Below are 22,410 nucleotides of genomic sequence, written 5' to 3'. Positions count from 1 at the left end.
ATTATCCGAGTACTCCAGCTTTTTTCAGCTAGGGAATATCCATCACATATAGCATAAGGAAGTAAACAGCAGCAGTGTGGGACACACCATCATCTCAACATGCAGAGGTACAGAGCTGTCAGAGTGATCATCATCTAACTTTGTGGCCAAGTATTGCTCCTGTATCCCTGCTTCTTTGAATCCCATTCTTGTGCAGACTGCTACTGGGATAACAACTGCAGTGGTTATGTTCCTCTAATAAGGGAAGATTCTCCCTTGCATTCAAGAAGATGCTAAGCAACTTATCATGTAAATGAAATTATGATTTTGCACTAATCATTAAAAGCAGGACTGTTACATAAAAGACAGCTTGTGAGTGCAGATTGTAAAAATAATTTTACTTCTAAAAATGGAAGTCTTGAAATTATTTTTTATTTTATAGCTTGAACTATCATGACTGCTGCAGAAGCAAGGAAAGTATACTGTAGAAAACCAGCTCTGGATATCTGTAGGTCTTCATATAGCTATCATTTGAGCATGACAGGAAATTAAATAGTATTATTTTCTAAGATTTATTCACATTTAAAATAATACAATGGAAGCTAAAGTTATTGCCAAAATAGATTAGTGTTTGTTTTTTTTATGTAGAAAGCAATTAAAGAGTTTGCTGAAATATGCACACTTCCTTTTGTGGTCAATGATTCCTCAAGCCATTAAATGTCAAAATGCTTTTCATACCTTTTTACTGAATAGTTGAAAGGCAAATCATCCATTGTATGATTATTTTTAAGACAACAATGAAGCTGGAGAAAAACAATGAATATTTACTTCCATCCAGCTGCTTGCCTCCTGTCATGAAAACATCCTGTGGGCAACTCATCATTTGACCTTGAAAGCTTTGCATCAAAATTCTTCATTTGCCTTTTCTTATCAGCTAAGGGGCTCCAGAATTACTAGGAGTTATTTTATTATGCTGACAAGAATGCATAGAAATATTGAGGCATAGCCCCTCTAAAACCTATAAATGAAAGGATGTGAAATGACTTTTGACTACAGAAGGTATTCAGTGTATGTTAAGCAAAGATTTCCAGCATGATATTTAAAATTTTTAAAGGGTTATTTAAATAGAAGTAATGATGAAGACAATTTATTTAAATTTATTTGAAACCATATAGAAAATGTTTAGGATACATTCTTAAAGTGAGAAGTAACAGGTCGCATATACCACAAAGTAATGACAATGAGTTTGGTGAAGAATTTTCTATGGCAACTAGATAATAATAAGCCAGAGACCTGTGGTATGATTCAATCACTTTTTGGGAAAAAGATGCAATTCTTTAGGAAATCAAAGCAGGCACAGAGAGAAGTTTGTATGGTGAATAAGATGTGTTGAGATTAGGTGGAATCTATGAGCCTGTATCACAACTCACTTGTCTTAGAAAAAGGTGCAGTGTTTGATTTTTGAAGAATAGCTCTCGGTGTCTAAAAACTCCCCCAAAGAGTGGCACTTCTATAGGCTTTCATGCTTCAGATGCTACAGCAGAAAGCTTAGATTTCCTGTGTAAACAGAGGCTCACAGGCTGCAGAAATCTGCTACTTATGGTTTTTAAGGCTGATCTTTCAGGTAAACAAGTTCATTTGTATGCATAAAGTCTTTCATTAGCTGATTGAAGAAAAAAGATGTATTGAAATGATGGATAAAACATGAACTTCTTATGTTTATATTTAAAAGTTAAACAATGTGAAATGAAGTTTGATTAATATATATTAAACATATAACATAAAATAATATTTTTATCATATTATTGCATTAGAAATGTATATACAAATAGCAGTTTTCCAGTGCAATGGGAGGTAAAGGATCCATTCAAATAGTTCAGAACATAACAATGTGGTAGCAGATGTCCTCATAAAGAAGTTTAAGTTGAAAGGTGGCTTTGGCCAATAAAGAAGGACATATGTTTAAGCAGCTTCTATCAACCTGACCTCCAGATATGCAACTGGCATTTTGGGGGTGGGCATTACCTGATTCTTTTCTTCAAACCATTCTGGTTTTGCATGAACATCTGAAGAACAGCTGTTACCATAGGATAAATGTCTACTCTTTATCAGCACGTATGTAGCTGTTCATGTCTTTACAGCAAATCTGCTTAGCATGATTTTAAAAACTGGAAGGCAAGAAGTTAAGCAGTGAAACAGAGAACTCAAACTCAACCAGCTTTACTAGGCAACAAAACAAAAATACCTCAGACTTTGCTCTCCTCAACAAGAGGAAATGAGGCTAAGCAGCCTGTGTGGTTTTGCCAGAGCCAGATTTCCTGGCTGGCAGCAGGGTAAGAGCTTACAAGGCACATGAGAGAGCATCAGTCAGGGAAAGTAAGAATCCTAGTCTTAACACCACACATTTCACATAAGGGATAAAGGTTAAGCTGTACCTGAAGGTTCTGCACTTGAAAATTATACATTTATAGGAATATGTTTTATAGCACCTGATCTTGTGTCATCACTAGGTGTTACCTTCAGATAATTTCCTTCCCTTGCTGGAGGAGGTGCTGATATTGGAGCAGATTCAGTGTGGCAAGCTGGCTAATTTTTCAGAATGAAATACTCTTTCCCACACAACGTAGCTAAAAGCTGAAAGCAGCTACACCAGGCTGGGAGGGGACTAACAGCTGCCAGAACCTGAGAGCTGTCAGTCTGGACAGGCACCAAGATCAGCACAGTCCAGATCCATGCTCTGATCTGGTACCATGCGGCTCAGAGGAAGGCACCAGAAAATGGCACATGACAGGTATGGGATACTTTCCATTCAGAAATGTCTCTTCCATTTATGGTGGAAACTGCACATCTGTGTAGTTAGGAATCATCTTAGCTACAGAGATGAGGGCACGTATTCTTTATCTGAAAAGATACAAGACTTCTTTAAATCATCTCAAATTTTTGACCATATCCTCTAAGCTTCCATGGTAGCTGCACAAGAAAAGTCCAGCTGAGGCAACTGCCCAAGACACCCTGTTTTTTTCAAAGAACAAAATTTCATACTCTCATTATGAATCTAAACCTGGAACAGCATGCATCAGGCAGGAAACTTCTATTTTTAAGGAAAAAAATTATACAATATCTGTAGTAGCTACTACAGGTAGATACTACTATATGTAGTTCACAGGTGGCCAATGGAGACTCTGCAGTTGTTTGCTATCTTTTGTTCATATATGTATTCTTAAATGCACCTTACTAAGATCACAGTATTTGTTTAGATTTTGATTTCTGTGACTGGTGCAGCTCTAAGCGCCTTCCCAGCAATAGCTGTGGTGAAGTTTAGGGGGAAACATTTTCTTTTTCTCATGAATTTAATTCAATTTTGAAGGCACTTATTATGCAGATGCTGGGATTGCCAGATCTTGTTTTGTTTAGGCACATTCTGTGTTTGCTTTTTCATTTTTGTTGTGATATTTATGAGATTCACAGTACTGTGAAGCAGGTATTTTTTCCTAACTTTGGACTTATCAGGTGTGTGTGTCCATAAACACATGTACACATATATTTTAGATAAATACATAATATGCATTATATACATACATTATATAATGCATAGCTATAATGTGCATGATATTTCCAAGAAAAAAAGCATAGTGGAAATTTTATCAGACTGCATTACAAATAAAGGTTAAACAATAATTTCCAGTACTTTTATTTCTGTGTTTTACATTTCTTTAAATACAAGAGGAATCTGAATCCGAAGCAGGACTGTATCTCTTGAAGACTTACCGACTGGCCATTTAGCGTCCATTCAGCCCCAGGTCTCATGATTGGAAAGACTTTCATTAGAGGCTGCATCCTGCTAATAGCAGGAGCTACTCAGCACCCTCTGTATTTGGTAGGAATTAAAGACCTGAAGTATCTTGCAAGAATGAGTCACAGTCATCACCTAACGATTCCACACCACAAAACCACAAAACATGAGACCTCGTGGCTCTGCACAGATTAATGGGACAATTTAATAGAATCATAGGTTGGGTTGAGTTGGAAAGGATCTTTAAAGGTTACCCAGTTCTAACCCACCTGCAATGATCAGGGACATCTACTAGATCAGGTTGAAAAGAGCCCCATCCAATCTGACCTGGAATGGTTCCAGAGATGAGGTATCTTCCACCTCTCTGGGCAACTTGTTCCAGTGTTTCACCACCATAATTGTAAAAAATTTCTTCCTGCTATGTAGTCTCAGTCTATCAGACTAGATATTATTAGACTGTTTTAGTCTAAAACCATTACCCCTTGTCCTTTCATAATAGGCCCTGCTAATAAGGTTGTCCCTATCTTTCTTGTAGGCTGACTTTAGGTATTTAAAAGCTGCCATAAGGTCTCCTCAGAGCCTTACCTTCTGTTGGCTGAACAACTCCAGCTCTCTCAGACTTTCCTCATAGGAGAGAGGCTTCAGCCCCCATTCAAGACATCCCTATCCTGTGAACAGAGTACTTCTTGTGGGGTCTCACCAGAGCAGAGTATAGGGGCAGAATCACCCACCCTGCCCTGATGGTCATGCTTCTTTTTATGCAGCCCAGGATATTGTCAGCCTTCTGGGCTGCAAGTGTACATTGCTGGCTCATGTCCTGCTTTTCATCCACCACTATCCCCAAGTCCTTCTCCTCAGGACTGCTTTCATTCCCTTCAACTCTCAGCTTGTATTGAGGCTGCCCTGACTCAGGTGCTGGATCTCTCACTTGGCCTTGTCAAACCTCATGATAATCACATGGGCCTACTTCTCAACCTTGTCCAGATCCCTGTGGATGTCATCGTGTTGCTCAAGTGTGTCAACTGCACCACTCAGCTTGGAGTCATCTGCAAACTTGCTAAGGGTGCACTCGATCCCACTGTGTCATTGATGAAGCTATTACATAGTGATGTTCCCAATACAGAATCCTGAGGGACACCATCATCCCTGATCTCCATCTGAATACCAAACCATTCACCATTAGTCTTTGAATGCAACCACCCAGCCAAACCCTTTTCCATCAAATAGTCCATCCATCAAATCCTGTATGTCCAATATAGAGAGAAGGATATTGTGTCAAGACCTTACAGAAATCCAGGTAGATGACATCTGTAGCTCCATTGCAGCTACATTCCCTTGTCCAATGATGTAGTCACTCCATCACAGACTACCACTAGGTTGGTCAGGTAAGACTTGCCCTTGGTAAAGCCAATTTTTCTTTTTCTTTTCCCAAGCTATTTCTGAACTGATCATTTCAGAGCTGTGGGATTTGCTGCTGCATCCTTTGGGTCTGTGACTATTATTTGTCTGAATCCTTATACTTCAGTAAAAAGCCAATGTAAAAGCCTCACCAGCAGCAAAATAAGTAATGAGCTGAGCTAATCTCTGCCAGTGGAGCAGCTCAGTGTGTAGCACACTCATAGAGGTGATATAGAAGACCTGGGGCAGAAGGTGCAATGCTGGTAGTGCTGTCACAGGGGTCTAATAGTGAGATTTTCATACCATGAGCATCCTATAGTGATCTCTGTCCTTGGGAGCAGTTGTGCCTTTCTGTGCTGGTTTTCTAAAAAATGCCCAAAAGACTGTCACTTAATATTGATTATCTATGATAGGGGCCACAGGCTCTGGCATTGTGAAAGTCTGAAAAGGACTTGTGAGGCAAGGTATTTCTTCTAGCCTTTTTCTATGTCTAAACCATATCTGGGTCTGACATGCTTATAAAGATCTCTGGTGCTCAGGTCTTCCCTATATTTTACTCTTGCTCTGTGCTTACTGATATAAAGCTTTTCCTCAGCTGTTCTCTGGATCTCCTGTTCTGCAAGTTAAGCCCACTTTTTATTGTCCAGCCCAACACAGATGGGTTTTTACAAGAAAAGACTGTCCACTTTCTTTTTGCAGCATCCTCATACATTCTCAAAAGATTTATTGTAATCCCCTCAGCCTTCTCTTTAGGGAAAACAATCCCAGCACTTTCAGGTTTTCCTCATACCACCTTGATCATTCCTGTTGCTCTGCCTGTTCACCTCCTTCTGAATCACAGTGCCCATGACCTTCTGGATCCAAGCTACAGTTCTGATTTTGTATTTGAGTATGGTGGTGTTTTTCCTAACAAAAAGGACATACTTGTTTCAAGTTCATCTCTTGCTCTGAGGTAATCTTCAGATCATTCCAGCATAGTGGATACTTAACTAATGTTTTCCCATTTGATATTTTAATGATCGTTCCTGACTGAGTGCAGTAACTTGCATTTGCCTCTTGAGAGGAGCATCTTTTTTTCTTTTATTTTTTTCAAATGTATCTTCAACTTGTCAGGAAAAGCCCTGAGATTTGTCCTCCACTGCTGTGTTATCAGAGGAAGAGTCCCATTTAACCTTCCTGCAAATCATTTAGCATTGTCAGAGACCAGTACCTTGGATGTTTGGGAGACACTTCCCTTTTCCACTTGGAGAAGAGCTGATTTCTTCTGTCCTGCCCAGCTGTGGGTTTTTTTATAATGCTAAGGTCCATTGGTAATCTGCAGTGTATGACAAACTGTAAGCAATGCTGTCCATCATTAATAGTCACTGCACTATCTGCTAACCAACACTTCTTGCAATAGACTTGAGCCAGTTACTTCACAGTCAAAAGACAGAAGTAAGCATCCTTCAGACAGCTGGGTACAATGGATGTCATCCTGAGGCAGATGCATTCATCAGATCAGTTGATTCATTCTCTGAAAGTTCCTTGTTCCTCTGAATTGATTTCACAGAATCATAGAATCATAGAATTGGCTGGGTTGGAAGGGACCTCAGAGATCATCGAGTCCAACCCTTGAACCACCATTGCGGTTGCTAGACCATGGCACTGAGTGCCACATCCAGTCTCTTTTTAAATATCTCCAGGGATGGAGAATCCACTACTTCCCTGGGCAGCCCATTCCAATGCCTGAGCACCCTCTCAGTAAAAAAATTCTTTCTAATGTCCAACCTAAACCTCCCCCGGCACAACTTAAGACCGTGTCCTCTTGTCTTGCTGAGAGTTGCCTGGGAAAAGAGACCAACCCCCACCTGGCTACACCCTCCTTTCAGGGAGCTGTAGGGAGTGATGAGGTCTTCCCTGAGCCTCCTCTTCTCCAGGCTGAACACCCCCAGCTCCCTCAGCCTTTCCTCACAGGATCTGTGCTCAAGTCCCTTCACCAGCCTGCTTGCCCTCCTTTGGACCTGCTCCAGGACCTCAATATCCTTCCTGAACTGAGGGGCCCAGAACTGGACACAGTACTTGAGGTGTGATTTATAAGGGAGCATAGGGTGACTGTCTCAGACACAGTCGGGCTCAAATTAGTTTCAGCTCATCTTTTTGGTGGTCATTTTACTTACTCAGTGTAATGAAAAGGGCTCCTGAAGAACTTCATTGTTCTCTGATGTGTGAAGAGGGCCCTCTTCCTGGTTATGTTACCAAAATGAATGTACAAAATTATCAACTATGGGAAACCACTGTTGCCTTCTAAGCCTCTGAGTATAGACTAGAAAACCACTCATCCCTTAGTACTCTTTACTCCAAAATTAGTGATCAATTCAGTGGAAAGACCCCCCAGATCTTTCTGTGGATTTCAGAGGGGACTCAGTCAATATTCAAAATAGTTTTTCATCAGGGGAAAGACCCATTTCAAGGCAAGGACAGGAAATTTCTTCCTGAGCACCATTAAATTTGGTTCTTTGATAGTTATCTGATAAAAGCAAGTTGCATTGGTCTAGCCCACTCCTCTGGTTGATACTATTGTTCGATGCATTTTCTTGGTGTGCATTCTGCATTTAGGAATGGAAATAACTCTCCGTGAACATTTCTGATTTCAATGTAGTAGTTCAGGAACTGTGTTAATGTATATAGCATAATCCAATAATGCAATAATCACATAATGGTAGAACATATTTTAGGCATTTATATGTGTGTGTGTGTATGTATATATTTCCCACAGAGCCTCTTCTATGTTCAGATTCTCTTGCCATCTGTAATGTTGTTGTGTTAGCAGAACCCTGCTGGGGAATGCTCAGACACTGTCTTACTAACAGTACACATCTTTCCTTGCTGCCACTCTCATTATTCACTGACCATAGCAGCAGTAAGCATTTCACCCAACACCATTCACTAGAAACTCTTGTTTTCCTTCCATAATCCATTCCTCAGGAGTCTAGAAGCTTCAAGGAAAGATGCTTTGAAACTTGGTTTCAAAAGGAGTTGTGTCTACCCTGTTCACAGCAGTCAACATTAGCAGATTTCCAGACTTACCTATGACCTTGTGAAATGACAGAAAAGAAAATATCTATTTTTAATAGGCATACAGCTAAATAAAAATAAACTGGGATAACTGGATAATTAGAGAAAAGAAAAACTCTCCACAGGGTAGACTGAAATTAGAGAAAAGCAAAACTCTCCACAGGGTAGACTGAAATTGTTCCCAAGCACTATTAGTGTTATTATGCTTGTCTTTTACTCTGTGGAGACCTTAAAGACTGTGGCATAAGGTGTCTTATAAATACAAATCATGCCATTGGTTTCTAGAGGGATAATGCATCTGCTGGCAAAATTTTATTTATTTCAGGCTGCTGTATGTGAAGTATAAAGGCTTGAATTTATTTGTTATCCAGTTCTTTCAGAATGCCTGCAAAATCCTCCTTGACCTTGAGAAACTCTGAGCTTGGAGTTTCCAACTCAAGCTGTCAATAACAAAACTGGGTGAGATGAGGGTGGGATAGCAGTGCATGTGAAAACTTCATGGTTCTGTGCTTGATGATAAGATCCTTTTATTAAGGAAAAGAAGTCACTGTTGTCATGTTAAGCAATGAGGGAGAACATCAGCCCATAGAGCTGATGAACCCTTTCTGCTCCACAGACATCACAAGCAAATTCAAAGACAATGACAGCATAGCCTGAGAAAGCTCACCCTGTTACCACTTGACCTCTATTAGTGCAGTAAATAAATATGTTTGGGAAACATATATATATACACACACACACACACACATATATATAAAAATATATATGTTTGGGAATACAATGTTTTTAATCTGCACCGAAGCACGCATGAGTTCACATTTGATCCTGGGCAACTGGCTCTAGGTGGCCCTTCTTGAGCAGGATGGCTGGGCTGGATAACCTCCAGAGGTCTCTTCCAACCTCAACCTTTCTGTGATTACACCTGAAAACCACACAAGCTCTGTACTAATTTTTCCCTGAACTGAAGAGTGGTTTCTGACTCAAAGTCTGGTAACTGCTTCTCCTTCTTGTCAGCTTGGGTTTAGGCTCCACTTTGTCTTGGTGTGATGAGGATGTGTAAGTGTCATGTAGTTTATAGCCTCATAACTTTTACTAAATGTGTGACAATTGCAATGCAATATGAAAAAATGTCAAGCACATACTGCTTATCAGCTTAACAAGCTAAAATGTGTTTGGTGAGGTTATCTTTGCTTTTTATTTGTGCGTGTTCATTTGCAGAATTTAATCATTTGCAATTAACTTGCCTGTTGTTAGTGCAAGTTGGTTCTGCTGAATATTGAACTTAATATAATTTGGGTGTTATTAAATGTGATACCTGGGTTATTTGCTTCATTTTAATATGCTGAGCATGTTCATGAGGAGCTTTATCCTTGTGTCCATTACAGGGAAAGACTGATTTCTAAGCAAATTGCAGTGCTGCAAAATGCATTTCCTGGGAGAAAGAGAGAAAAAACATTTAGGAAAATATATGGCTTGCCAACCCCTGCATTTTCTAGTCTGTGATGTGAAGGGTCTTTCAAAGACTGAGCACCTGTATCAGTTGATATGAATAGGTCTATGCCATGAATTTTAGATTGTAATTTTTCTTTAATTTTTTCCTTATTTTGAGCAGCAGCCCTGAAGTTTAAGCATGAAAACAGTTAGCTGAAAAAGCCTTCTGGATTTATCACCAAGCAGGTATTTGGTGACAGCTCTTGCCACAGGGATTATAACTCTTGTCACTTTCTCCTTGAGTGCAAGCTCCACAGTCTGAGAATTTAAAATGCCAACTAAATGAGGGATTAGAAGCATGCAATTTTTAGAACCCTTGACTGTCAGGAGAAAAAATACTAGTAGGTTTCCTCTGTCACTCACTCCAACCTGATCTAAATTAGCTGGAGACACTGCAGTGAAGGACACTTCAGTTTACAACTCTTATTTTCATGTCACCTATGCAGCACATCCTGGTCAGCCTCTTTGTCTCCCATGAGGAATGACAGAGCAAATTCAGTTCTAGAGGTGGCTGAGAGCAGATTTGATCACTTTTCAGAATGGGCTGAGATGCAGCCCAAGGTGTGGTGCATTCGTGCACCACTGTGCTGGCTGGTTGTGTGCTTTAAGATGAAAGATTTTGGTGTACGTGGTCACAACTGGTCTTAAAAAGATCTTAGAGATGTTCCTTGCCAAGCAGCAAAGGGAATGGCAAGAAGTAAATGAAGAATAGGTGGGAATCTGGCAGGGATGAATCCATGACAAACTTCAGAGCCATAATCACCACCTCTGATGTTTGAAGAATGTGAAACCTGTGTGTAGCTTTGCCCTTTGGGACCAGCTCAAGGTTTTATCACTTTTTTGTAGCAGTGAGGTTAGTTTATTAGTGTAGTCATAGCTTAAAACCACTTCCTTTTCTCTCTCCCCATCCTCACTATCCTTTTCTGGGTGACTCATTGATCTTTCTGTTTTGTGCTCTAAATGTAAGTGAGGGCTAACTTTCAGGACTAAACCCTCAGCTGCAAGAATAAAGAAATAAATAACACTACAGGCAAACTATCCTTAAGTACTTCAAACTAAATGGAAAGGCTACTTTGCCAGAACCATACTACATTGGAAATTTTTTCTGTCCTCTTCAGGTATCTCTAATTATAGGAAAACCTGGCTAAAATTATTGGGAATTTTAATTTCTAGGAGTTTTGGCAGGCTTTGCTTTACCTCCACATCTCTCTTTAATAAGTCAGTTTTTTTGGTTTTGTTTTGTTTTTTTGTTTTTTTTGTTTTTTTTGGGTTTTTTTTTTGTTTTTTGTTTTTGTTTGTTTGTTTGTTTGTTTTGTGATATTAGCTCTCATTGCCAGACCGACTGAAGAGAGTCTATCTGTCTACAGACCATAGTTCAGAGTTCTTTTAGGCTTTCTTGTTTGCTTCTTAGCAAAGACCAGAACTTTTTCTTGTTGATTTTGTTTTATTTTTCTTTTTGACACAATCTATGGATGTGGTGTTTTATCCCACAAAGTGTTTTTAATGATGAAGTTCCAGTGTGCCAGGTGTGAGGCTGGTGAGGATGTGACCTGTATTACACTGTGTATAGAACTGGCTGAAGAAGATGATCACTTCTGTCCTTTCCACCTCTTCAAGTTGAAGTGTTTGAAAATCCTTGCTGGGAAGGGAAGGAAAAATTTTAAGTGCAAAGCACTCCTATTCCCTTGTGCTCTGACTAAGAGAAACCTGGGGCCCCTATAAGAAATTTTTAGATTATTTCATGGGGATTCACTGAATCCCTTATTCTAAATAAACCGTGGAAGGCATTTTCTTCAAGAGACAGCTCTGGCAGGGGTTACACAGGGTCAGTACAACTGGTTTTACTCACACATCTGTGAAATCAGCTCTTCACATTTCCAGGATGGGTGAGGTAGATCTATGCTTCTGCTTTTGAAAAGTGAATCTAAAGCCTATGTTATTTCTTGAGTGTTTTCCCAGGGCTCTCTCTAGAGGGATGATGTTATAAACTGTGAAAAGGTTTAGACATAGTAAGAGTTAAAACATGAATTAAAAACATGAAGAGATGCTCATACTCCACACTGGTAAAGAAGAGTGTTTCTAGAAAAGGAGCAAAAGAATAGGTCTAGTAGCAGTGTCAAAGGGCAAACCACTTTGACCTTGAATTCATATATTATCCCTAATACCATGATGCAAGCAAGAAGGATAAATAACTCCATGCCCTTTGGATGCAGATGGCTGCTGACGGTGGGTACTTTCCAGCAATGTGGATATTCTGTCCAATCTTCCCAGAGACACAAAGACTCTGGGCAGAGCTCAAACCCTCTTATAAACACGGTCGAGACTCCTTCTTTGGTATTCAGCTATTTTAGCTGACATCTGTACTAATTTATCTTTTTAAAAGCCTGTTCTGCTGGACTGCTGCCTGCATGTGAAGTGTGGAAAGGAGTTACTCAGGAGTGCTCTGAACATATAGATAAGCAAGTGCAGTCACCAAAAGCAGAGCTCTTTTGACAACTTCAGCATTTCCAAGCACTGATTACTGGCAGTAGCAATCATTTCTCATGTACTCCCTGCCTGCAGGTATTGACGTGTTTGTTCTGATTCTCAGTCTTTGTTTAGCACTGATGATTGTGATCACTTTTTCTGTTGTAGGTTTGCACATCAGCAGTTTAATTACAAAGACAGCTCCCTCTTAAATGTCAGCTTGCTATATTTTTGCTGCCCCTGTAGCCATTAATGCCTTTGTACTGATTCATCAGCGTGGTTTTACAGAGTAGACCTTGCTACCAACCTTGATGTAATACTATTTGTCCTTCTCAGTTAAAACAGGAAAAAAGAGCCCCTGTTTTTCCTGGGGTATGAAAATGTTTGTGTCATGTTTATGTATGTACAATTACAGTTGTGTGTGTGGAAGACAGATATTCATGAAAATGGGGGGCATTTATTTTGACGAATGACTGTTGCTTAGTGATTCATCAGATCACGTCACATTGTCACCAAGCAACAAGATATGATCTGACAACACTATGAATCCTTTTTCTTGTGTGTACTTATTTCTTAAAAGTGCAAGTATTTTTTACTCTGACCACTTGTAAATAGCTGTGAAATTCTATTTAATGCTTTTATTTTCACTGTTTCTGTGGTGGTTATCTGGACTCTCTCCAGTTTGTCATCATTGTCCTCATGTCAGATAGCCCAGAAGGCAATGCCCTTGGTTGCTTGGAGTGTGAATTACAGCAATGTGAAATTAAAAATACTGTAATTTTTAGCATGGTAGGGTTTGTGCCCTTCTAGCTCTCGCCATTTACACATCAATGCTAAGCAGTGACCAACATTCTCTGTGTCAATTCACTTAAAAATGACTAAGATATTTTTAGCTTGGGTCATGGATTATTAAGTCAAAGTAACTGTGCTTTCATATGACCCAGACTGGAAAGGATCTCCTGACCCCAGGCAGTAGACAGTTCAAGTGTCCAGACACACTATTCCTGTGATTCACTTGGTCCTTCTTCCAAGACATCCCTTTTCTTTATGTCTTGTGTGGCAGGGAAAAGCTAAGAAGCAAAAGTGAATGTTTCATGTCTGGGGTCTACTTGGGTCACTTGGACAGAAGACACTTGCTGATCTTAACTAAGGCTAAGAATAGGTAAAGATTAATCCCAGGTGGCATGCTGATGAACCATGCGTAGAACAGGGATGTGGCTAAAAATAGAATGCTGTCTTCCAATAAAAAAAAAATTAATAGAAGTTTTGAAGGGCAGGAGTAACTGTTAACTAAGCTGGCATCCTCCCAGCCTTTGCTTGCACAGTTCCAGTATAGTGCAATCCTGGTTCTGGTCAGTCATTCTCAATATTATTGGAGTACAAATGTCACCTAAATCAGAAGTGAATTAGGCAGCTTCTGCCTGCTTAAAAAGTAGAATCTTCTGTCCTAAAAGAGGAAAAAAAAACAACTTGAAACCAGTGCAATTTCACATTGTTTTTCAAATATGCAAACATTGACACTGTCCTCAAATGGTGCTGCCTGGATGGGTGACAGCCCAGGTCTTGGTGTTTGTAACTGCAAACATGAGTTCAGTGCTTCCCTTGGGTGCTCCTCTGTCCACTGTGTGAAGCCAACGCAGGTAAAGTGAGCCTGCTCTGCCTTTGCCATATCTCCCCCACCTCCCTGCTGCTGGTCCCAGGATGAGGGATGGTGGCATCTGCCCAGAGTGTAACTTCTGTTGTGGAAGGGGCAAGGACCAGGAAGGGAGTGCCATCAGCAAACCCATCCTGCAACCTCCCTGACCCTGCTCTGACAAGGTTTGTAATTATGAGATGGGTGATGTAAAACCTTGCAGGGGAAGAGTTTTGTGAGAACATCAAACAGCATCATGAGGCAGCACTTTCCACATGCTCCCACAGCAGTCACTGCTTCCTGGGCCTCCCTTACTTCCTCCTCTCCACTTGTGTCACAACTCCCCCCTTCCCCTCAGAATTTCAGGAGAGGTCACTAAAATTGGGTTTCTCAGTGCAGCACAAGTGCCAGGCCACTCGTGGGGAGGCTTCTCTTTCATGCATCCCATCCCTGAAAACAATACAGAACTGCTCGTTGAACATGACCTTTTACAAGGTCATGTTTACTGCACTATACCTCCCTGAAAAAATAGGTAATAAATGCTGTGGGTATGTAAGTCTTGTTATGTGGAGTGCTGCAGATCTGGGGGTACCTCTATCTACCCCCAGATTAGAGGGTAAATCTAGTGCAAAGATGCTCAGCTTGCCATAACTTCTCCTTCTTGCTTTCGCCACACTCTTTTCAAAAGATGAAAAATGAACTCCTAATAATTTTATTTTTTTTAATAGCCCCTTAGAAAGGCTCTGCCTCCATTTACCAAAGCCCTATATTGGATGTATTGCAAAGCCCTTTTCAGTTTAGCCCAGTGATTGAAAGTCCTCAAGGGACTATAAAGTGATGTCATTTATATGCTGTAAACCAACACAATTTATATGCGGTAGGAAGCTCTAAGGGAATCCATGGAACCATCATGGATTCACTTCTACATTTAGCTCCAGAATTCAGAACAGAGATCCTGGGGAGGGCAAATGCAGGTGATACAGACTTTGCTCATTTACACCTGCATAACACAAAAAAGATTAGATGGGATTGGACTGGATGGGATTGGATAGGATAGGATTGAGAGTTGTCACAGTTTAACAAAGGTTTTTATTCCTTTTTCGACTACTGTGTATTTTAGTAAGATTTTTGTCCAGAAAACAACTTTCTGGCCTGGGGTACAAGTTTCTAGCATATATTAAAAAAAATCAGACAGTGAAATTTTATCAGTTTTCCTGGGATTTTGTACTAAAAAGCATTGAAAAACATTAAAGAGGTAACAGCAGGAAAGAAAGAGGTGTTCCATTTTGTTCAGCAACGGAACAAATCTGCATGAATCCCTCTGCCTGTGCCTCAGGCTGGACAGGTGCCTCTGTCTAAATTCACCCTGGACCAAAGTTTTCCTTCTGTCTGGAAAATTTGAAAGCTGTAGGAAGGAGTATGAAATCAGGTGGATCAGCAAAGGACCATTCCTTGATGAACAAGGCAATGGTGGTTCCAACGATTAAATTGTTTTAGCTGTCACCTCTTCATCAACCAGATGTGTTGGTCAGGTACCAGCTGCTGTGCTGAGGGGCAAGGTGGGTCCTGCCTGTGTGGCCTCCTCTGAGGTGTATATGGAGGCCACTTGGTCTGCCCTGATTCACCTGTTTGTGAGTCTGGATTTAGGAAAACCTCCTGCTGCAGGATATTGTATTCTCATGGCAGTGTCTCCTTGGGCTGAGGAGGAAGCCATGCGCCAGTGAGTCTTGTTCCACTGCTGGTGACACTGAGTGTCTGGGTGAAACAAAACTGCATCATTAGCAAGAATTTTGAATCTCTTTGATCTCTGTCTTTGCTTTGTGGAATTAACTGGTACATATTGTATTGAAAAATGGAGAATCCTAGTGACAGGAAGAGAGATGAAATCAATGTTGCTGATGGTAGCTTAGCTTGGGACAGCTGGCACTTTTATTGCCCACAGGTTTCTGTCTATAAGCTCCCAGTTCATGGATGCCTGACTGCTCAAGATCAGGTTTTGATATTTTTTTATATAATTTTTTATATCAGTTTGATATTTTAAAAGAAACCATCATTGATTTTGGATGCTCAAACATTTGAATCCTGAGAATCTGTTTCAGAAGAAACTTGGACCTCTGTGTAAGCTGGGCCAATAATTTTGACTGTCTTTCCAAGCTGAAGTGTACCTGCTTGACACTCTGAGCAATAATAAATCTCAACTGCCTGCAGACACATGCCACAGACCACTGAGATAGAAGACAAATACATAAAGAAAAGAAAAGAAATATGGATCAGGGCAAAATGCAAAAATTTGAAAAGGGGTCAGTGACAGGGAATGTTGGTGAGGTGCTGCTGGGGTGACAATGTGTCTCTGGAGGGCTGAATTTAAATCTTACTTGGGTTTCATCAAAGGCCCTGTTTGTCTGTGCCACAAAATAGCTGACAAGTACTGCCTAGAAAAGATTCACAGCAAATTCATAAGTTAAAAGTCCTAAGCACTGGCAAATAGCCCTGGACACCCTGCTTGAGGCAGACAAGGCAAAGGGCTGCTCACTGTGCCTCCCTCCTTGACCCAAGGAAAATGAGTGTGGACTGGAATTAAATTCATGTCTTATATGAACCAGTGGAAAATCTGAATCACCTCAAGCATAAAACTGGAGAAGGCAGTTTAGCCCTGCTAGCAAAGCTCATGTTTCAAGATAACTACCAAGGTCTGGCAGTAATTAATTCCCTCAATATTGGACACCAGAGCCTTCAGTTGCTGGGTCTGGAAGTTTTGGCAATATGTTGGATCTGACATCAAGAGCAAGGTAGATTCCTCTCCCAGTTGCATGACTGTCTTATTAGGAATGCTTTGCTCTCTGTCACTTTTGCATGCTCATTTTTCACCTTATTGTATGAATATTTAATTATTCTAGTCCTGAGGGGGTACAAATTTGATTTGAAAAAGGGCAGGGGAAGTGATGGGGAAGGAAGTCTCTTTAGGAGTTTGCATCTCCCGCACAAGGCCAGAAACAAATTGCTGTGCTCTGATTTCCCATTGCTGCATTGTGGTAGCAGGAATTGGGGCTTCATGGTTCTTCTCTTCCTTGGCCTCAATTTCAGAAGGGACTGGTCTGCTCTTAGGTCACAGGGAGCTAATGGGTGGCTGGGGTGATGCCACGTGTGGGTTGTTTAATCCTAGAGGGTAGCAGGAGAAAACACCTGGTGTTTATTAAGAACCTCTGACTGACCTTCCAGATTTTTCAGCATATATTCAAATTATTTTTTACAAGTGCATGAACATTATTTTAAACACAAGTAAATGTATTTGCAAAACTCAAAAGTGTACTTTCATTTGTGATCTGAAAGAAAATACTTAATCCAAAATGTGGCATCTTTATATTTCTTCAAAAATAGAAACCATTGTACATTTTATGTTAAAAAACCCATGAAGAGTAATGCAAATCCCCAAGATTTCAGGATTCTAGTAGCTTTATAAGCAACGCAGTATTGGTAGTCAAGCCATGCTGTCCACAGCATCCACATTTCTTTAGAAAAAGGGATGTTTTCTGTTGGAAAGAGAATAGCAGCCCATGCAAGAGGCAAGCTGCTCACCTTCAAATTCAAATTATTTACTGATAACTCCCTTAAGATTTGTTTGAGGCTATAGATCACTTCAAATGTTTAACTGCTTTCCCAGAATTTATCCCCAAGCATGGCTGGAAGTCCCAGCTCAGTAGCATGGCCTAAAGGATTTCTTGCCCCTCTCCTTGCAGGTTAAGTTTGGCAACAAACACCAAAAACATCCTTGACATTCATGTCCTGGGCATTAGTGATTATTTCAGCCCTATCTTAGAACCAGAGCTGAAATACTGTGGGAATATAAAAAGTTAGTAAGGCTTCTTTTTACTCTTTGCTGTTTTCTCCCAGTTTGAGAATGCACAGCCCTGGCAGTCTGAGGCTGGGCTGGAGAAGTTTGGAGATGCCTTTGAAAAGCCCTCAAGACACCTCAAACTGCACCATGGTAATGTGTGGTCAACCTCATATTGCTTTCCATAGGTCAGGAAACTGTAAACTTCCCAAATTGCTGACAAAGTGTGGGCTTGTGACAAAGGTGGTGTGTGCTCTGATGTGGCAGCTTGGAGTTTTCTCCTCTTTTAATAGGGGCATCATGTAAAAACCACAGATAATTGCCTGTGTGATTTACCACTGGTCATTAGTTTCTATAGATTTTCTAGGCTTTACTAGCCCAGATGCAGAATGGGAAAAATATTACTGCTTTTCTTCTGACCTTTGTCTATTTTGCTGATTGAAACTGAAAGCCTTCAGAACTGGGACCATCTTTGCTATCTGTGTGTACCTGGACTCTGACAAAGGATTCAGTCTCAGCTGGGATACAGAGGCATTGCTGCTCCACAAATATTTACCAGTTATTTACAGTAATTATTCCTTCATGGAGATGCACTGAAACAGGACTATTTTGGCAAAGAAAAACTCACTATCAGCTGGCTGAATTGTTTGTATTGAGCTGCATAACAGTGGTGTGTGGAATTTTTTGCTTTAAACAACTGTTCTTGTAACTAAGGAAAATGCAGAGCAGCTCCTAACTTACTGCTGATTTGTTTGCTAGTTGAATTTTCTGGAAAGAACAAAGAAAATAAGTTTGGAGAAACTAAAAGATCAAAGTTGGCACATTAATTATTTCTCTCTCTTTTCTTTATAACTGAGATACCCTGCATGCCTCAGCAAATTATTGTTGAAAGATCTGTAATATTAAAAAAAAACAACTTCAATTGAAAATATATCTCCCAAGAATTTAACTTCTTTAGCTGTGGTCTCAGACCTCCAAAATTTTCATACATATTGCTGAGGTCTAGTGCACTGGGACATAAAATCTTCTGCCATGGATGATCCAAGTAATTCATTACTATAAAAATTACCCAGTCATCAGAGTCCCCTCCCCACTGAGCTTGGTAAAACACCAAAGCAGATGCACTATTGCCCAAAGAACCTTCTGTTTATTAGCACAAAATGTTTGGAGAGAGGGAAAGAGATGCCAAATCTGAGCAGTTTGTTATCTAATTTTTCCAGGTTATTCTTTACTCCTGAATTTTCTTGAAGAAGTAGGGCTTATGGAATTGTACCATCTTTCCTTCAGTATTCCTGTCTAAAATATCTCAAAGATACCACATTTCTGAAAGTTTTGGGAAAACTAAGTTTGAGAAAAGCAGAGACCTATTTTTTGTTCCCTATAAAGGGGAAGTAAAAAACATGAGCGAGAACCTTAGCACAAAGCTGTTGGGAAATTTACCATAAAACCCCACATCTTGGAAAAGCAATGCATGTTTCAGCAGGATTTTTCAAAAGAGCTCATCAGTACATCTGGACATGGAAATAAAAATGAAAACTTAATTTTTTTTATCATTAAAAACTCTGGCCATTTTTTTTTGTTTATTTTTTAGGCTCATAAAAAATTAGGATTCAGCTTGAAGTGAATTTTTAAGGGCTGAGCTCTGAAGCTTTCAACAACATTTCCAGCAGGGAACCCTGTTGAGACCCAACTGTTTCAGATGCCCAAATAGGCACTGATCTGCTCTGTAAAGTCACTAAGATGACCAGATGTCCTCATTCATCTGGAATGTAGGTCCTCATTCTGGCAGCTCAAAGACTTTATTTGAAAAGCTGTTTTAAAGCAGATTTCTCCCTTATTTTCTTCCTCCATTCCTTAGGAGAAGAGCAAGCAATAGGCATCAGTTCCCAGCTGGACATCATTCAAATGATCTCCACCATAAAAACTGATCCAGGAAATATTTTCACAATGGGACCTTTGATCTCAAACAGCAGTCTATCCCTTCAGATGTAATCAAGGCTGAAGCTGTGTCCTAGATATCTCAATGCGTTTTCTCTCTAATTTGTATACTTCTGATGAATATTTTGTACTATTTGAAAAGATACCAGAAAGAGTGGGAAATTCAAAGCTTTACAGTTAGAAATAAGGAATTTAGCCCATTGCCTCTGTATAGAAATAGAAGCTGTGGAAGTCATCAAATAGCTATTAAGGTACAATGCTGTAATGAAGAAAGTTAATGCAATTCACAAACATAAGATGAAGAATCTGATTAGAATGAGGAGGTGATTTTTCCTGTGCATGTGCCATTATTGAGACTGATATGGGAAAGCTGCTACCTCTGGGCAGTATTCTAGAAGGATATGGAAAACTGGAAAGCTCCAGAAAGGAGTGTGAGGAAAGGACAAGGGCGTCCACTCACCAGCTTCAGACTGCCCAGAGCAGTGATGGGATTTCTATCCTTGGAAGAACTCAAACTTCAGTTGGATGCAGCTTCTCTGAGGAGCCTGCTTGCCCTTCAAAGGCAACCCTGGCTCAGGCAGGGGCTGGGAAAGTGTCCTTTGGGGTCCTTTCCAGTCACATCACTTCTGTGATGCTATGGTTTGTAGCCTGCAAAAATGTTTTGCCCTCAGCTAAGGTAAAAACATGGAGATTCCTTACTAACAAATCACAATTATCTGATCTAAATGAGACAGTTGGGGTTGTTCAGCTTGGAGAAGACTCCAGGGAGATCTTATAGTGCCCTTCTAGTACCTGAATTGGGCCTATAAGAAATTTGGGGAGGTCTGTAGTGGTAGGACAGGGGGTGGTAGATTTAAACAAAGAAGGTAGATTTAGGTTAGATATTAGGAAGAAGTTCTTTACTGTGAGGGTGGTGAGACGCTGGCACAGGTTGCCCAGGGAGTTTGTGGCTGCCCCCTCCCTGGAAGTGCTGAAAGTCAGGTTGGATGGGGCTTTGAGAAACCTGGTCTAGTGGGAGGTGTCCCTGCCCATGCTGGGGGTTGGAACTAAATGATCTTTAAGGTCCCTTCCAACCCAAACTGTTCTATGATTCTATGATATTAATATCTTAGCTAAGATATTCAAATCTGTGACCAGAATACTCCTGCCTACCATGTTCCCACTCCTCAGACCCAAAAGATGGATTATAAACTCTGTATTTAAAACAAGGAGCGTCCTTCTCAGTGTTGGCAGAATGGTGCTATCAGAAATAGTAACCATGCTGGATACAAGTTCATTGGATTCAAATGGCCAGATGGCTTTGGCCATATGTTTTTTATTCCAGAATTCTGACTTTGTCAGCAGCAAAACCTGGCTTCATGGGAAAGTGTACATTTTGCAAGGTGGCCCATACCCCATACCAGAAGACATAAATTCTGTAAGTTTGACTTTTAGTTCTATAGGGTTAACTTGTGGCAGAGTCTCTTTTTAGTTGCAATCATTTCATAGACTTATGTCCTAGAGCATGAAAACTCTTATCCATTTTTTAAAAAATCCCACATAAAATAATACATATATTATGGATATTTTCAATACACCTCTAATTTTATTTTTTAAATCTACTTATTTTCCTCTTTATAAAAATCTGCTGACAAATTTCCCAGTTTACTTATGATAAAGTGTTTCTAGTATCAATACCAATGTGATGCCTTTCAGAGATATTAGAATGACCCTTAATTTTGCACTTGAAGGGAGCCTTTTTTTTCCTTCTCTCTTCCCTTCAATTTATCTATTTATTTATTGCATTGGATGTATGCCAATATTCTACAAAATGGTAGGACTGAGACATGACAGACACCTTCAGTAAAGTCCAGGGTTTGGTGCTGTGCAACCCCAGAGACAAATCTAATTTAATCCTTCCTGTCTCTTGCAGGTATGGATATTGGTAACACCCAGCTCTCATGGGATGCTTTTTACCAGCAGACCTTGGAGCTCTTTACAAATTATTCCTTGTCATCTCCTCAGTTATTCTTTCATAGAAATTGAAATGAAGAGAAATACAGTGACAGAGTTTTCCAAGGGCAGAGATGGGATTAGAGCCCACAATCCCTCGACACCTCTGCCCTGAGCTGCCTACCTGACTTCTCTGCCCCCTGCTCTCTCTGAGCAATACCATAAATATTGCAGAAACTTTCAGCCCAGTCATTATCAACTCATTATTCCCATTTTTAAAAAATTAATGGAGCTCAGTTTTCCACTGTAGAGCTGTACTGGACCCTAATTAATATCCTTCTGTGAAATGGGTAACTTTGCTGTTGTGGTGGAAGGATAGTTTCCTCTGAAACCAAAGGCTGCATTTGGGTGAGCTGGACAAAGACTGCTGGAAGGCAGCATCAACATCAAAATTTTAACTTAAAGCATCTGATAGCTCATAATTATATCCTAATTTAATTCATCCTATATAAGAGTATGGGATGTTAACAGGTGAAGGGGAGAAGGGTTACGTTTAAGAGACAGAGAATGAGGTTGGGCTCAAGGTATCTTTCTAGTTCTGCTTTTACCATGTAGTGTAAGCATGAACCAGCCCTTTAACCTTCTTGTAACTGTATTTTTTCACTGAGGAAATGTGCATAATATTTCCAAGATTTTAAGAAGCTCTTTGAAATCCTTCACTTGTAAGACATTAAGGGTCAGTAACTGTGTCTCCTGTTTGATTATTTTTTTCACAATGATCCATAAAGAAGCAGTGGAAAAGGCAAAGCAGTTAATTCTCATAAATATATAGCTCATAAATACCTAGAATTCTGTATTAAAAAAGAGATTCAGATTTTTTGAAGATCACAGGAA

The sequence above is a fragment of the Calypte anna genome, chromosome 1 (genome assembly GCF_003957555.1).
Source record: "Calypte anna isolate BGI_N300 chromosome 1, bCalAnn1_v1.p, whole genome shotgun sequence".
NCBI lineage: Eukaryota > Metazoa > Chordata > Aves > Apodiformes > Trochilidae > Calypte > Calypte anna.
Note: the sequence above shows the minus strand (reverse complement) of the source record.